The following is a 12954-nucleotide window of genomic DNA, read 5'->3' as shown; positions in this document are numbered from 1 at the left end:
TATGTACCTTTTAATGTACTTTCAGTTAAGTATATTTAAGTCCAGAAAAAAATAAAACTTTATTCTGTAGATATTTCTTAGTAAAATATACTTATATTGAACCATTATAATGTCTTATTTTTATATGCTATTTTTTAAACTAGTAGATGTATGTGTATATTTGTAGAAATGTGTTGAATTACTCTAAAAGTGTGATTATAGTTTTACCCTGGGATGTGTACAGATAATAAACTTCCATGAAAGATGGTTTGCTCTTCTTAGTCCAGAATCAAAAGTGGTCCCGATTGAGTAATAGTTAAACCAAGGTGTAATAGAAAATTGTCTATTGGTTACAAAACATAGCTTAAATGACTGTCTCCTATTATTATGGATTTTACTATTATATTTATACTTCTTTATAACACCCAGAGCACCTAGCACAATGTCATACACAGCAGATACTCATTAAGTTCTTATTGATTGATTATGGGACAAATCTGCATTATACTGCTTGAGGTTGTTATAAGGAAGCTGGGAATAGATAAAAGCACTTTGTAAAGATTTAAGTGCAACTCAAGAAAAAGTATCATTACAGTGATAGTACTCCTGGTAGACTGTTAAAGAAAAGAAAAGGTTATTCTTTATGTTTTCTCTGTATGTAATTTGATGCCTTAATGTGTTTTTACTATTGGGCCATTGATAATTGGAGAGACCTAATGTCTCACAGGACAGAATTAGAAGCCACCGTCATAATGGCTCCATTAGTGATCTTATCTGACCTCTTCTGTTTGAGTTAACCATAAGTTATTGTTAATATTGCTTACATTATGTTGGGAAGGGACCTTATGACACCACTTCAGGGAAAGTTACTTAACTTCATATGTAGCCATGGTTCATTACTCATTGAGACATGTGCCTTCTCAGCCATTCAGGAGTCTATGGTCCTCTGGAAATTAGGGCAATTAAAAGACTGATATACCAGGCTGTTTATAAATAAATGTCTGTGATTAAAAGTTATAAATCAATATTCAGATTTAAAAGAAAATGGGGAGAGTGTATAGGGGCTTAGGAGGAATCTGATGCAATAAAATTAAAGTCAGGTTTATTAGAGTAAAATTTAAAAACAGATGCTATGTTATGTTAAAATCTTAACTTAAAAGAGTAAAATTTGTTTAAGTACTTGATCTTTGTTGCTTATTTTTATAGTATGAAAACACATAAAAATAGTTTACTTTTGCCATTAAGTAGGAGTTTTTCCAATACTATCTGATTGTAATTTTAATCTCCTAGTTTTCCTGGAATCACTGGTTAACACTGCTCACTACTTAATAACTATCTATAAATATTTATTATATCATTAAATTATGCTTTCCTTTTTATATGTGGAAACATTTTATGTTTTAAGTATCCTAACTCCTGGCCTAAGATTCAATCCCTGTGTGAATAGTGTGAATAGAGCAAGACTAAAGAAATAAAATCCTACAGCTAACCCCTATTATTGAAGTTTTAGTGTGGGATTCAAAATATTTATTCAAGAAATATTTCTTAAGAACCGTATATGATTTACCCTGAGCTCATAGCTGAATATACAGAAAGAGAAGTCACATTCTTTTCCTTTAAGGAGTTCAGAGTTTGCCAGGGAAGAGAGACAGCTAAACAGTAAGCAAGGCATATAATGGAATGAGAGAAGTCTCAGGGGATGCTTTGAACATCAGTGTTCTACAACCATAAAAACAGATCAACATTCATGATAGACGATCTTTAAAACATGTTGAAGTCAAAAATGTTTTTAAAATATCTTTCTAAAAAAAGATCTGTGTTCTGTCAAATTTAGCAACACCTTTCTAAACACTTGGGCGGGGGGGAGGGGTCCACTTATTTATGCTCCTGCCTCCTGGCTAGTGCATTTTAACTGTTGGATTTGCTGAACTAAAGTTTAAATTTATAGGGAAGTGGTTTGTTTGACTCCAACTTAGCCACCTGCTACCCTCACCATGAAAATCTATAAGATAACACTTAACACTTTTTGAGGCAAGAGAATGCGTAGTAGCCAATAGGGTGTCAGCCTTTATCTTTTTTTTTTTTTTTTCTCTCTCAGAAGTCAAGGGAGAGATAGTCACTTATGAAATCCATGTGTTTAGAAGTGGATACCAGCATTTAAATCCCTAGCTGAATGTGTCCACAGCCTCAGGCTCAATGAAACATAAAGTATTATCAGAAGTGGAAATTCTGTTAGAGATATGGCGGGGTGGGGGTGGGGGGCAGCAGTCATGTGGAAAAATAGCAGGGGGCACCACCCTCAAATTCCTTATATGGAGGAAGAAATTTAAACTTGTTACGATCTCTATATTAAGGTTAACAAAGGGTAAGATGAGTTTGGAGACTGTAGGCTTGTAGCAACGTATGAAGCAAAGGTGCATATAACATAGAAACACAGCACAGTGCTCCCAGATGTAGCTAAATCTCACAGGAGAGTAATTCTCAGTGTCAGATGCCAAGTCCTGCCCATATCAAACCCTAAAGTCTAGCTAAGAAGCCAGAGTGCCATTTTCATTGAGTTAGGATATGACTGCAGCCTTTCAGAGTAGGTATCTTAGGGGACTACATGTTTTAATCCTCTCCCTATTCTCCATGCTAATAGCAGAAGTGCATTCTCAGGGAAAGAAGAGTAATTTAGAAGAGATAAGAAATATTCTGGCATTATCATTTATCTTTGTGTGAGGGGAGGATAGAAGTGGACAAGAAAGAGGAAAGCTTGGAAATTAATAGAGGATTAAATTTTAATATGAATAGAACAAGAACTAACTAAATGAGACTGCTTTTATGTCTTAAATCTATGGAAATTATGAACTTTAACTCAGATGTTAAGTGACACTGATGCCTTGGGAGAAAGCAAAAATTGAACTGAAAATGGTTGATAGTACTGCTTGGAAAAAGTTAAATTATCTCATATTCATATACCAGTGAGTTGAGATCTTTCATTAATCTGTTTACAAGTGTTAACTACACAATGAATTGCTTAATGAAATATAGTGAACTTTGGGTTAAAAAGAGAACTAATAACGTATGTCAAATACATGCTTTTACAACCAGTATGATTTAAATATTTCTAATACCTAAATCATTCTTTTCAGCAAATGCTTGGAATAAAAGCTCAACAGAGGCAGTTTTAGTCAACCAAAAGACAAAGAATTCTCTTATAATTAAATGTTTCATTCATATATTCACTTAAAAAATAATTATTGAGCATGTATAATGTACCAATAACTTTCTAGATGCTAGGAGTGTAACACTGGAATAAGAAAGCTTCTCTCGTGGAACTTATATCCAAGTGGTGTGGAGAAAGAGAAAAAGAAAACAAAGAAATAAATATATAGCGTGTAAGATGGTGAAATGTGCTATGCAGAAAAATAGAGTAAGGAGGCCAGAAAGTGACAGTTCAGGACTGATTTTTGAGTATCCATTGGTCAGGGAAGCCATTGCTAATAATATGATTTTTGAGCAGAGAGCTAAGAAAAAAAATGATACATTTAAAGTTTTAAGGTTTTTACCTTTTTCCTAAGTACCATTCAAACAATCACTTCAAAACATTTCTTAACAAATTTCGGCTTTACTTACTAATTGTCTCTAGAAACCAGTGCTGAGAAGGGAATGTCATATTTTCTGTCAGGATTATACTTATCCCCAAGGGGAGATTTTCTGTATTAACAACTAACTTTCCTATACAAAGACTCGCCATAAAACTGTCAGTATGCTTTTCCCATAATGATGGATATTTTTGTGATTATAAAATTCAAAAGGTGCAATATAGATGGAATCAAATAACATTTCGAGACTGACATATCACTAAGCGTAATTTCCTTGAGATTAATCCAAATTGTTTTGTGTCTAAATAGTGTGTTTCTTTTTTATTCACTGAGTGGTATTTCATGCAATGGATGGACCAAGGTTTCTTTAACCATTCACTTCCTGAAGGATATTTGGACTGATACCAGTTTTTGGATATTAAGGATAGAACTCCTATGAATATTTGTGTATGGATTTTTTGTGTGAACAAAAATTTTCATTTTTCTGAGATAAATTCTCAAGTTCAGTTACTGAGTTGGGTGGCAATTACATGTTTCATTTTAAAGGAAATTCTTTTCCAGACTATACTGTCCCATATTACATTCCCACTAGCAATACATGAGCAAACCACTTTTCTTGAATCCTCACCAGCATTCATGCTGTAATTATATTTTAAGGCATTGTAAGTGTGTATTGATTTATGATTGTGATTCTATTTTTTGTATTTCCCTGATGGTTAATAATGTTGAACATCTTGTCATATTCTCATTTGCCATGTTTATCCTCTTCAGTAAAATGTCTGTTCATGTCTTTTGCCCATTTCAAATTGGATTGTTAATTTTTGTAACTTTTGCGTTGGTAAAATTTATTGAGGTAAAGTTCACATAACATAAAATTAGCCATTTTGAAGTGTGAAATACAGTGCCGTATAGTACATCCACAATGTTGTTTAGCCACTCCCTCAACCCCATTCGAAAACATTTTCATTTCCCAAAAAGTAAACCCTGTAATCATTAAGCAGTCCCTTCAAATTCACCTCTTGTACCAACCCTTAGCAAATACTAATCAAGAAGAAAAATAATGCTGCAACCAAAAATTGATTTTATATCTAATAAATTTTTAAAATTTTCGTGTTATTTCTTAAGAGTATTATATATATATTTTGGATTTTCCTGTGAAAAATTATTTATCTATAAATATAGATTTCATTTCTTCCTTTCTAATACTTATACTTTTACTGAATTCCTTTCTTTAGTGCACTGTCACTGTTTAGGACTTCATGTACGTTAAGTACAGTTGGTCATAGCAGACACCCTTGACTTGTTACCCAGCTCTAAGGAAACATTTTCTATTACACATTTTTAATGATGGTGTTTGTTGTACATTTTACATACCTATCATTATCAAGTCATCATTGTTTCCGTCTCTTTTTAGTTTATCAAATACATTTCTCAGATTGCCTGTAAGGATCACATATTCTAATTCTTCATCTTTAATATGTTATATGAATCGATTTTTCTCATGTTAAACCAAATTCCCTTTCATGACAGGAACCCAACTTTGGGTTTTTCTATGTATTGCTGAAATTGTTTTGCTTATATTTCAGTTAGGACATTTCATCTACTGATAATTCAAGATGTTAGATTGGCCTGACATTTTTTATCTTCCTCATGTATTTGTTGAGTTCTGGTGTTAACGTTATGCTAGATTATGAATAAGTTGGTCATTAGTCTCTAAATCTTTATTCTGTAGGAAATTTTCTTTAAGACTCTAATTCTGTATTTCCTAACTAATTGGTAGAATCTTTAGTGAAGACAATTAAGCCTGAAGTTTAGTTTGTGGGGAAATATTTTGACTATTGCTCTAGTCCTTAATTATTGAGGAAGTATTCAGAGTTCATATTCATTTCATTAGTCTGTTTTTATTGTGTATTCTTTAGACATTACTCATTCCATAAAATTTCAAATATATTCTTATTAAGTTATTCATAAGTCATATTGTTTTCAAAAATTAAAAATAAAGCATTTCCAACCTACACAAATATGTAAACCCATGTGATGAACCCCATATTGCCTTTACCCATGTTCTAAGATTATCAAGATTTTGCCAACTCTGTGACCTTATTTTTCATTTCTTTTGTTTCTTTTTTTTCCTTGCATTGAAAAAGAATTATGGGGAAAATTTCTGACCTCATTTCATTCCTATATATTTAGCTAAGCATCTCTAACAATGTAGAATTGTATTTATATAATGTTTATATCCATCATAATACCTAACAGTTTAACAGTTGTTCCTTGGTTCTAATATCCTGGTCATAATCAGATTACCAGAATATTCTCAAAATAGTGCTGTTGAATTTGTTGTGTCTGAATTCAGTTTTAAATTAGTTCCATAAAATATCAGTGGTGTCTTTTATGTCTTGTTTAGTCTAAAGCATTCTCCACTTAATTTTCTTTTAATACCATTGACTCGTTAAAGAAAGAGCAATTATCCTGCAGGTGACAGAACATTTTGGGTATCTGTTTACTTCTTTGTCATGTTATTCAACTTATGGTTCTGTGCCTCATGTTTTCTTTAAATTCTATGTAAGGCTTAATTAGATTCAAATATTGTTTGATAATCATTCTGTTTAACCTTCCAGACTTATAATGAATATCACTTGCTCCAAAACTGGAATAAGCCATTTTCTTAGAGACCTTGGTCCTTGTTTCTTTTAGTAAGAAAATACATTTTAAAGTTATTTGTGAGCCAGAGATGCTCATTGTGTGCGTGTATGTCTGTGTGTTTGTGTGTGTGTATATATATATGTGTGTATATACACACATCTATATAAAGTAACTATTACATGTATTATTATGTACATTGTGAATATTATATGTGTATGTATCATGTTAGTAATAGAATAATATAATTATAGAGCTATAATGATATGGTTATATTTATATAGTTATAGTGTTACATTGTTGCTAATATAGCTGGAGTTATAGAGTTACATTTTGCAGTAATATAGTTCTATTGTATGTACATTTTTAGTATAATAGACTGTTGTAGTTATGTTCGTTACAGTGTTACAATTGTAATTGTGGAGTTAATAATTTTAAAGTTACCATTTTACTATTATATTTGTAATTATAGCCTTTTAATTATATTGTTAATAATTTGTTTTGTAGTTAAAAAGTTACAGCACTAAGGTTATAGTATAGTGCTATAATTATATTTACAGTGATAAAATTATGATTAAGGTATTAATTTTATAGTTACAGTGTTGGTAATATAATTATAGTGGTGGTGTTATAGATTTAAAGTTACAATTGTAGTTATTATGGTAATGATATAGATATTGTGTCAATGTTATTGATACGGTATTAGCACTGTAATTATAGTGTTACTATTATAGTTTTTATGGACCTGTAAAAATAGTAGTGGTACATTTATAATTGTAGTGTTATTATGCTATAGTTATGGTGTTATGTTCAGAATCAAATTGTTATAGTTATATTGTTGTATTTATAAGTTTTGTGATGTAGAATTTAGTTGCATGTGTATGGTAAAAGAGTCACAGTTATTGATAAAAGTTTATCATTTTAGTTTTAGAGTAATAATTATTATTCAAGACTTATTCTTATAGTTACAAGTTAGAATGTTATAGTTATAAGCATATGTTTATATTCTTAGGTTTCATCCTGTAGTTATATGTATAGTGAGTGCTACTGTTACAGCTATAATGCTGTACGACGTAGTTACAGTGTTATTAATATAGTCATAGTGTTAAGGTTACAGTGATATTGTTTTAGGTAGAGCATTATAGTTGTCATTATAATGGTATAATTGAATTACTATATTTATAATTATAGTTTTATGGTTGTAGTGATATTAGGATGGTTCTAATGATAGTTGTTTGATTATAGTTACAATTCTATGGTCATATGGTTATCGTCATTTTGTTAGTTGTATATAATTTAGTATTACACTTTTAAGACTACAGTTACAGTGTCACAATGACAAAGTTTAATTATAGAGTCATAGTTTTGTTTGTAATATTTTAATTATAGTGGTACATAATTATAATGATATAGTTATAGTGTTATAATGAAAGGTATATAGTTATAGTGATAGTCTTCACATTGTAGTGATTGTGTGGTTTTTTTATAGTTATGATATTCTGTTTATAGTTATATTGTTATGGTTATACTATTAGTGTTATGGTTTAGTATTATAGTATAGGGATGTAGTAATAATGTTATAAAAATATAGTTATAATTATAGAATTATGGTTTTAGTTATCATGTTATAAAGAGATTTAGGGCTATACTTACATTTGCAGTACTAAATCATAGATACAGTGCTTTCATATGGTTACTATGCTGTAGTATACTATGTGCATTTTGCCATTGTTGGATGGAGTGTTCTCTATATGACTGTTAGATCCAATTGATCTATAGTGTTGTTTAATTCCTGTACTTCTTGATTGTGTTTCTTTTTTATTAATTATCATAAATGAATATTGAAATCTCCTACTACTGTTTTTTGAGGTTTCTATTTCTTCAATTCTTCTGATGTTTGCTTTATATCTATAGAAACAATGATGTGTGTATGTATATAATTGTTATATCTTCTTAGGGAATTAACTTTGTATTTATTATACAAATTATATTATATTATATTATACAAAATCTCTTGTAACAGATTTCGACATAAAGTCTGTTTTGACTGGTACTAGTATAATCACCCCTGCTTTTTTTGTTTACATTGCATGGAATATTTTTTCCATCCTTTCACAGTTGACCTACATGTGTACTTAAATCTCAAATGCATCTCTTAGGCAACATATGGTTGAACTTTTTTTATCCACTCTGCCAATTTTGTATCTGTTGATTGGGGAATTTCATTCATTTAAATTTATGGTTATATTCATCTTTGCTGTTTATTATTTGTTTTCTGTATGACTTACAGCTTTTTAGGTCCCTCAGCTGCTCCCTTACTGCCTTCCCTTTTGTTTCATTGATTTTTTTTTGTAATGTTATGTTTTGATTCACTTCTCACTTCCTTTTGTATATATTCTATAGATATTTTCTTTATTGTTACCATAGGGATTTCATATCATGTCCTAAAGTTATAAAGAACCTATTTTAAACTGATACTAAATTAACTTCAATTGCATATAAACCTCTACCCTGTTATAGCCCTACCACTCCTCACTTTTTGTTATACATGTCACAAATCACATCCTTAGATATCATGCAACCAGTTAATATATTAACAATTATTTTTTATCTTTAAGTTTTAAATTTTGTATAACATTAAAAAGTATAGGCAGAATCCAAAATGGTTTTTACATTTGTCTGTATATTAAATTTTATTGGAGAATTTTATATTTTCATTCATTTTTGTCTTACTGCCTAGCCTCCTGTTCTTTCAACTTGAAAGACGTTCTCTAGCGTTTTTTGGCAGGTCTAATCGAAATGAGCTCCCTCAGCTTTTCTTTATCTGAGAATGTCTTCATTTCTCCCTTAGTTTTTGAAGTGCAGTTTTGCCAGATACATAATTTTTGTTTGACAGTTTTTTCTTTTAAAACTGAGTGTATCAACCTCCTGCCTTCTGGACTCCAAAGTTTTTGATGATAAATCTGCTAATAATCTTATTGAGGACCTCTTGTATATCACAAGTCACTGCTCTTTTGCTACTTTCAAAATTCTCTTTGTCTTTGGCTTTTTACAGTTTGATTATAATGTGTTTCAGTGTGAGTCCCTTTGAGTTCCTACTTGGAATTTATTGAGTTTCTTAGATACTTATTCATGTCTTTTATCAAAACTCAGAAGTTTACAGCCATTATTTCTTCAAATATTCTCTTTGCCCTTTTTTCTCTTGGCCTCACACAATGCATGTGCTATGTATTTGTGGGTGTTCCTTAAGTCACCTAGGCTGTATTTAATTTACTCCTATTTTTTTTTCTTTTTTCTGAGTTAATAATTTCCATTGTCTTATCTTCACATTTTGTGATTCTTTCTTGTGCCTGACCAAATCTGCTTTTCATTCTTTGCAGTGAGTTTTTCATTTCAGTTCTTGGAATTTTCAGCTCCAGAATTTCTTTTGGTTTGTTTAATGAAGGAGAAAAATGCTGCCTTCCTTTTCAATCCTTTGGAATTCATTCAACAAGATGGGGAAGGCTTTGCAACAATAGGAAAATATGCAACAACAGTGGCCTTCACCTCTTTGTTTGCATCTCTGTGATCAGAAGCAGCAATCAGTGATCATAGTAAAGATCCTTGTTATGTGGAGTTCATTTTGTTCACCCTGGCTCCCAGAACTTGTGGGCAAACTGCTCCAAGAACACATGCACGCTTGCCTGCCTTTGAATTGCAAGGTGGATCATTAGTACCTATACAGTGTTAAGAGCTGATTTGGAGTGAAATTAACCACAGTTTACTATCCAAGCTTTCCTTTGGGAGTTACAAGCCTTCTTTGGACTCTATAGCTCCAAAATCATCATGCCAGATAAGTTCCGATAGGGCCATTTTTGTCCGAAGTGGGGAGACAGATTTCTAATATTTCCTGCTCCATTATCTTTCATGAATCCTCCATTTCATGTAGACTTCTTGAAGTGTTTATTGATCTTTAGTGATGTCCTCTTATGATAATTAATTTTACTTATAATCGTGACTCGGCTATGGCATATCCGATAGCTAGTAAAACATTATTTCTGGGTGTGTATGTGAATGTTTGTGGAGGAAATTAACACTTGAATCAGTAGAATGAGTAAAGCGTATTCTCTTCATCAGTGTGAGCAGGCATTATCCTTTTCATTCCTGGCCTATATAAAAGTAGAAGTTAGAATAATGGTGAATTATTTTTATTTTTGAGCTATAACATCCATCTTTTTCTGCCCTTAGATATTACTGCGTCTGGTTCTCTGGCCTTTGAGTTTGCACCTGTAAACCACATTCCCTCCCAAGTATCAGGACTATTGCCTTAAACTGGGAGTTACACCATCAGCTCAACTGGTTCACAGGTCTCTGTACTTGGGCTCAATTATATCACTGGCTTTCCTGGTTCTCCCACTTGCAGTGTATCGTGTCATATATCAGTCTCCATAATTGCATAAATCAATTTCCAAAATAAATTTCCTCTTATATATCTATGTCTATATCTTATTGGTTCTGTTTGTCTGGAGAACTCTTAATACATGCAGTTTTCATGCCTGCACTTCATTAGACTCACCAAGGTTTATCAATTTTATTAGTCTTTTTAAAAAACTAGTTTGGTTGGTTCTGTGTGTAGTATAATTTTATCACATGAATTTAATTTGCTTTTACTTCCATTTTCTATTTTACCTTTGAGTTTAATGTGCTACTGTTTTTTCTTATTTCTGAGTTGAATTCTCAGCTTATTGATTTTCATTCATGTTTATTTTTAAATATATTAATTTCAGATTTTATATTCTCCTCTAAGTATTATTTTAATTTTGTCACTGAAGTTTAGGAGCTCTTTACTGAATTGAAACATCAACGACAAAAGTACATAAATTGCAATTTACATCTCAATTAATTATCATAAAGTGAACTCACCTGTTTAACCACTATCTGATTAAGCATAGGAGGTAACTAGCATTTCTGATCACCCTTTGTTCTCTTTCTTAATCACTTGTCACTGCTTCTTCTCTAAAGATCATCAGTATTCTAGCTTGTAATTTCATAGGTAAGTTTTGTCTGTTTTTGAAATTTAAATAATGGATTCATAAACTTGGTGTTCTTTTTGCACAGCTTCTTCCCCTTATCATTTTGTCTGTGAACTGCATCTATGCTGCATGTGAGCTCTATTTCTTTTAGAGTATTCCACAGAATTTCAATTTACAGAAATAATGCTGTAATGAAAAATATTGTGTATGTCTTTTGGTACAAATATTCTCCCATTTCTGTTTGTAAATACCTGATAGGGAATTTGCTAGATCAATTTTTGTAGATAATTTTTTGCAAATGATTGTACCAGCTTACACATTTATCAGTAATAGATGGTAGATCCAGTTACTTCACATGCTTTCCAATAATTATGGTATTTTCACTCTTAGTTTTATTTTTATTGTAGCATTTTTGATGGATGAGCAACTGAATCTCATTCTGGATTAAATTTTCACTTTCCTGATTATGGAAGATTTTCATATTTTCATATATATTGGCTCTTTGGGTAGTCTCTATTTAAGCTTCCTTTTTGTATTTCTATTAGGTTGTTACTCTTTCAATATTACTTATACTAGTTTTTTATACATTTTCTATACGAAACCTTTATTTTCCCAGTCTGGGGCTTTTGTTTTCCTTCTTTTAATGTATTTTCATGAATAGAAGCTATGAATTTTAATGCAGTTGGACTATGAAATTATTTTATTGAAAGGTGTGTCCATTTAAAGAAAAATTTTACTATTTTGGAATTAAAATTTATATCAGATTTTAATATTTATATCTATAAATAGTGATGGATTGATCTTTAGATTACCTGTATTATTTATATTTGACATATAATTGAATTTAATTTGTATTATATGTTGTTGCCTACTGTCATTACTTTCCAACCTTTGTTCTAATATATACATTAATTCTATTAATTTTTCTCTAATGTTGATTTTAGTCACATTCCACAATTTTGGTACATTACCATTCCACTCAACCAATCTTAATTTGAATTTTGAATTTTTTTATCTATAGGTTATTTAGAAATGTTTTACTTTCTTCTAAAGCATACAGACATTTTTATGGTTTTAAGAATGGATTATTAGCTTGATTCCTATCTTTTCAGAACATACTCTGTATGATTTTCATGTGTCATTTTAAAAAATTATATAAATATGCCATTTGTGCTTGACACATGTATGCTATGCCATCTGAGATAATTTATCGTCTCTCTCAAGAGTGTCCTTTAATGTTTATTGGAGTCTGATGATGACAAATAATTGTAGTTTTTGCTTATGTTAAAACGTTTTTATTACATATGCACTCATGGAGAATATTTGTGCTCAGTATAGCATTTATTCTACGTTAGAATTTTATTTCAGAACGCTGAATATATTATACCATTGTTTTCTGGCTCCCTTTTTACATTTGAAAACATGTTGAATTCTAATTGTTTATATTTAAAATTAATTTTTTTTGGATAATATTTTTTTTATTTTTCCCTTTATCTTCGTTTGACTCAAATTCCTCTGTATAGTTTTCTTCTAGTTTATCCTACTTAGTGTGCTTAGGTTCTTTTGAATTTGAATCTTTTCAGCCTTGTCCCTTTTAGACAAATTTCATTGTCTCTAAATTTGCTTTTGTCACATTTCCTCTATCCCTTTGCTGAAATGCCAATTACACATGCTAGAGTTTCATGCTTTATACACTCTGTCTCTAAACTTTTTTTGGTTTTGTATGCTTTATT

This window comes from Camelus ferus, chromosome X (genome assembly GCF_009834535.1).
Source record: "Camelus ferus isolate YT-003-E chromosome X, BCGSAC_Cfer_1.0, whole genome shotgun sequence".
Lineage (NCBI taxonomy): Eukaryota > Metazoa > Chordata > Mammalia > Artiodactyla > Camelidae > Camelus > Camelus ferus.
The sequence above is the reverse complement of the archived record's forward strand: the minus strand, read 5'-3'. Positions refer to the sequence as shown.